The sequence below is a fragment of the Eulemur rufifrons genome, chromosome 13 (assembly GCF_041146395.1).
Source record: "Eulemur rufifrons isolate Redbay chromosome 13, OSU_ERuf_1, whole genome shotgun sequence".
NCBI classification, from domain to species: domain Eukaryota; kingdom Metazoa; phylum Chordata; class Mammalia; order Primates; family Lemuridae; genus Eulemur; species Eulemur rufifrons.
Genome location: NC_090995.1, coordinates 15,395,984 through 15,401,983, shown reverse-complemented (window position 1 = coordinate 15,401,983; position 6,000 = coordinate 15,395,984).

The following is a 6,000-nucleotide window of genomic DNA, read 5'->3' as shown; positions in this document are numbered from 1 at the left end:
GGGAATCGCTTTGTATTGAAAGAACCAAGAGAGGGAAGGATGGAGTAGGTTGGGGGTAACAGGGGGAGAGGAGCTTGCCTATTGGCAAGGGGCTAGGGTGACCGGGATGGGAGGGTTGGCAAAGAGCTCATGGGGCTTTCCCAGCTGGTGGGGTGAGAGGGGTGTGTGGCCAATCAGCTGTCTGCAGCTTCTCATAACTAGTTTGGTGGTTTTTTTTTTTTTTTTTTTTTTTGAGACAGGGTCTCACTCTGTTGCCCAGGCTAGAGTACAGTGGCATCGTCATAGCTCACAGCAACCTCAAACTCCTGGGCTCAAGCCATCCTCCTGCCTCAGCCTCCCGAGTAGCTGGGACTACAGGCATGCGCCACCACGCCCGGCTAATTTTTGTATTTTTTGTAGAGACAGGGTCTCACTCTTGCTCAGGCTGATACCGAACTCCTGAGCTCCAGCGTTCCTCCTGCTTCGGCCTCCCAGCATGTTAGGATTACAGGCGTGAGCCACCGCGCCCAGCCTTATAACTGATTCTTGATTCGGAACTAGAATTGACAGTCAAGGTCGTTGGTTGTTACTTGTTCTTGAGAGGCAAACAGAGAAGAGTTTTCGTCGCTGCAGTGGTGGTGCGTGTGTTCGTTCCTGGAAGTTCTACAGAGCAGCGGCAGGGGAGGGCCATTTCCCAGGGACCTCACAACTGAGAGAAAAGGACGACTTTTTTTTTCTTTAAGGAAATGGTTTTTAAGACATTGAAGTTAGAAGGAATTTTTTTTAATGGTCATACAGAGGGAACAAATTAATAATTTACTTGGTGATTTATTATCTTTCCTGTATTCTTGGCCACACAAGCCACGGTGCAGGTGGTTTTCACAGGTGTCCAAAAACCTAAGGGGCGGCTGTGAACACTGCAAGACTGATCACATGAACTCAAACCTAGGAAAGAGGAAATTTAAATAATCCTAAGTACGGAACATATACTAAATTAGTATTTCATACAATCAGGTTTAATATATAAACAAAGAAATATGGTTTGAATTGTTTGCATGTCTGAATTAAAAGATTGAGATATTTTAAAGCCTTTGTACCGAAGTGATAGAAACACATTCAGAAACTACAGCTTGTGAAGTCACTATTTCCCTGTCTTCCCAGCAAGAGGATTCTGCAACAAGCTTAGGCCATTCCTTACCTCACTATGTAAATCAAACTTCCCCGAGTCGCTCTCTATGCAATTGACATTCTACTTTCTTTGGAACACTTGTCGCTATCTGCTGTGTTCTTGTCTGATTCCATCAGAGTACAGGCTTCCTGGAAGCAGCAGCCTTATCTAACGGCGGCATCTTTGCGCCTGTATTTTCAGCAAGACACCTAGGGGCTGATGCCCTTTAGGGCTCAGTAAATATTTATTGCATACGTAAATGAGTGAATAGATACATTTAGTTAAACTATATTTTAATTCACAGAGGAAAAGAATAGACTCTGTACAGCAGATTTGAACTAATTCAATTAATCAGGAAAATTTTCACTGAGAAATATTAAAGATGCGTCATTGTTAACAGAGAGGCATGTATATTTGGGAGCTGGTTCTGGAAAGCAGAACGCCAAGTACGTACAGATCCCTTCTTAACGCTAAACTTGTCACAGTATGGTCTGGAGTACTTTGAACCATTCTAACCTTAAATTGAAATCTGCCCAGGGTTGAAGGATGTTTACTCACTAAGATGTACAAATGTCGTATCAAGAATATTTAGGCCTGGCCGGGCGCGGTGGCTCACACCTGTAATCCTAGCCCTCTGGGAGGCGGAGGTGGGTGGATCGCTGGAGGTCAGGAGTTCAAGACCAGCCTGAGCGAGACCCTGTCTCTACTAAAAATAGAAAGAAATTATCTGGCCAACTAAAAATATGTATATAAAAAAAAAATTAGCTGGGCATGGTGGCGCATGCCTGTAATCCCAGCTACTCGGGAGGCTGAGGCAGGAGGATCGCTTAAGCCCAGGAGTTTGAGGTTGCTGTTAGCTAGGCAGACGCCACGGCACTCACTCTAGCCCGGGCAACAGAGTGAGACTCTGTCTCAAAAAAAAAAAAAAAAAAAAAAAGAATATTTAGGCCAGCTCTGAGCAAGAGCGAGACCTTGTCTCTACTAAAAATAGAAAGAAATGATCTGGACAGCTAAAATGATATATATAGAAAAAATTAGCTGGGCATGGTGGTGCATGCCTGTAGTCCCAGCGACTCGGGAGGCTGAGGCAGGAGAATGGCTTGAACCCAGGAGTTTGAGGTTGCTGTGAGTTAGGCTGATGCCACGGCACTCTAGCCAGGGTGACAGAGCAGGACTCTGCCTCACACACACAAAAAAAGATTACATCTCTTGAGTTAACTGCGATTAACTGAAAAGTTCAAATGCGTTGACAGTATATTATCCTTAAACATTCAAGAGATAGATCTTTGTCGTGGAAACTTCTTTATCCTCATTTCTATGCATTGGAAACCAAACACATGATTAGTGAGGATTTGTTCAAGGTGTTAAACGCGGTAAAAATGCTGAACTAGTAACTGTATATACTGAAACTAAAAGCCAAATTCTTTCAATTCTTTCTCACCTTGAAGTGTTACAGTAATATTTTCTTTTCTCTGTGAGATTCTTACTGCAAATAATATAAATGAAAGTAAAAGTGTCTTGAAAGCTAACAACGTAAATTGACATTTGGGGAAGGCTTTGAAATGTAGTATTATTATATTAAAAAAATGAGACTGGGCACAGCGGCTCCTACCTATAATCCTAGTACTCTGGGAGGCCCAGGTGGGAGGATTGCTTTAGGCCAGAAGTTTGAGACCAGCCTGGGCAAGAGCCAGACCCAGTCTCTAGTAAAAATAGAAAAATTATCCCAGCATGGTGGTGGGTGTCTGTAGTCCCAGCTACTTGGGAGGCTGAGGTAGGAGGATCACTTGAGCCCAGGAGTTGGAGGTTGCTGTGAGCTATGATGATGCCACAGCACTCTAGCCAGAACAAGAGAGCGAGACACTATCACAAAAAAAAAAAAACAAAACAAAAACCCAAGGGTTTTTTCTTTTTTTCAGAAATGTAATCCATCAACATTGACTTCAAACCTTTTCCAGCACAGATCAACACCTGTTACAGTTCCTGCTTTATTTTTCTCAATGTAAGTGAAAGAAGGGCTTCAGTTAAAGCCACATAGCCTAAATTTTGAAATTCTCATAATTTTTGGCTAGTTCTCCTATAAAACCTAAAAGTTTTGTTTGGACGAGCAGGGCTGGGAGTACAGATGTGTACACAATGTTCCCCGTTACCTCTGTAGCCACAGCTAAGCTAATTGCTTTCTTAATGCATATTAATACTTCCTGTAAGGCAGCCTGCTGTCCCACCTGTTGTTGAAAATACTCTGTTTTCTTTCACAGTTACTAGATTACTCTGTTTACATTTTGATTTCACACAGCTTCTGTGAGCCTTTCATTAGAAGAAAAATCAACTCTGAAGTTAGAGTACAGAAAATATTTGCTTAGATTCTAAACAGTCTGTTTAGTGGGGGTGGGCGGCAGAGCTGTGTGACTCAAAAGGAGGGAATGGAAGATGAAGGGTCTGAGCTGTCGCCGGTCAAAACCCGTATTTATCCTGGGGCTGCTCGGTGGCCTCCACGACACGCATCGATCTGAGTTCTAGTCACAGGGGCAGGCAGGTGTTTGTGGTCCCAAATCGTCACCTCTCTTCTGTCCTAGCAATCTTAGCCTTAAAGCCAAGAAGCAGTGGAGCTTATGTGAATAAACTCTTTACTGAAACCGACTCAACTCGTCTGGTGAGGGAGGCTGGTCCCATCCTTGATGTGAGCAAACGGTTGCTGTGGTACCAGCTTTTACATGCACAGCACTCGAGAGAGATACATGCTCGTCTTTGAGGGACTGTTCCTGGGTCTTTAATCTCCACACATGTCTTCGAACATCATGCTTTCCATGTATGTAATTGAGCATGATGAGAAATTAAATAATGTAAATACTAAGTTATAAGTTCTTATTGGGGAATGAAACGAAATGGCTAGTTTTTTAGTTCTGGGAAACATTTTCTATTTTAGCTGGGAAAAAAGTATACATTCAGGAAAGAGATGTGGAATAAATCTCATCTCAGAATCTGTACAAATTCTTAGGATAAACAGAAATTTAAATTTGTGGCTATGTCTATATAATTACAAACATACAATAACATGGATTCAGTCAACAAAGTAAATTCCATGAAAATCAATAAAAGCCCTTTATTTTTCCTTTCAATCACATAAGTGAGATCAATAGTTGATTAGTTGATGATATTAACAAAAATTTCTTAATACCACATTTTAGGCCGGGCATGGTGGCTCTCACCTGTAATCCTAGCACTCTGGGAGGCCGAGTCAGGAGGATCACTTGAGGCCAGGAGTTTGAAACCAGCCTGGGCAAGAGTGAAATCCTGTCTCTACTAAAAATAGAGAAATTAGCTGGGCGCAGTGGCTCATGCCTGTAATCCTAGCACTCTGGGAGGCCGAGGCAGGTGGATCCTTTGAGCTCAGGAGTTCAAAACCAGCCTGAGCCAGAGCGAGACCCCGTCTCTACTAAAAAAAAATAGAAAGAAATTAGCTGGACAACTAAAAATATAGAAAAAATTAGCCTGGCATGATGGTACATGCCTGTAGTCCCAGCTACTTGGGAGGCTGAGGCAGGAGGATCGCTTGAGCCCAGGAGTCTGAGGCTGCTGTGAGCTAGGCTGACACCACGGCACTCTAGCCCAGGCAACAGAGTGAGACTCTGTCTCAAAAAAAAAAAATTAAAAAAAAAATAATAAAAATAAAATGTTTGTGGTTTTAATCCACTATGTTTTGGTATAGTTTGTAATATAAGCTATAGGTAACTTGAACAGCATACATGAACAAAGAACAGCAGGAGATATTTCATGCATTCTACAGCAGTTAACTACTTTATGTTTCTCCCTTTTTTCTGTTTATTTTGAAGTCCTCAGCTTCTGCCATTTTAGGGAGGTAATCTTCTGAAAGTCCCGATATTTCACTTCCTTAACAATAAGCTTCACCAAGAAATTTCTAAGATTCTTGTTGACTCATGATTGTTAATTAAAAGCTTACTTAAAAAAAAAATTTAAAGTCTGCTACAGAAGCAATGTGAACTGGCAGGCAGATTTTGTAAGTAAGCAGTAAACCAAACAGCTGAATTAAACAATTAATCTTCAAAACCAAACCCACCGTAATTTGCTTTGTTCCGTGATTTCCACCCCTATTTTATTTAATTAATTAATTAATTTTTTTGAGACAGAGTCTCACTCTGTCACCCGGGCTAGAGTGCCGTGGCGTCAGCCTCGCTCACAGCAACCTCAGACTCCTGGGCTCAAGCGATCCTCCTGCCTCAGCCTCCCTAGTAGCTGGGACTACAGGCACGCGCCACCATGCCTGGCTAATTTTTTCTATATATTTTTAGTCATCTGGTTATTTTCTTTCTATTTTTAGTAGAGACAGGGTCTCGAACTCCTGAGCTCAAACGATATGCCCTCCTTGGCCTCCCAGAGTGCTGGGATTACAGGCGTGAGCCACCGCGCCCAGCCTCTTTCCAACTTTTAAATGTCTATCCCTCTTGGATAAATCTAGGCCTAGTTTTCCAAAAATAAACCCCTGTGGCCTCACACCATCTTATGGCAAGGACCGCAGAACATGCTGTATCATCTGCGGAATTGAAGGTCAGCTTGGTTTGTTGTGAATCCAGTTTACAGTTGGACAACTAAGCCCAGGGATTTTAAAGTCAATCTCTTAAGAAAATATTAGACGGAGGTAGAACCTATCTTGGAGTAGAAGTCTAGTACCACAAACTTAGGACAGGGTTGACTTAATCTCTTTGACTCTTTGTCTACTCACTTATAATTAAAAATAATAATTGTCCCAGAGGAATATTATGAGTGTTAAATCTGCAACTATGCATGGAAAGTACATTGTATACTAAAGGATACATAGTTAATAGATCATTCTT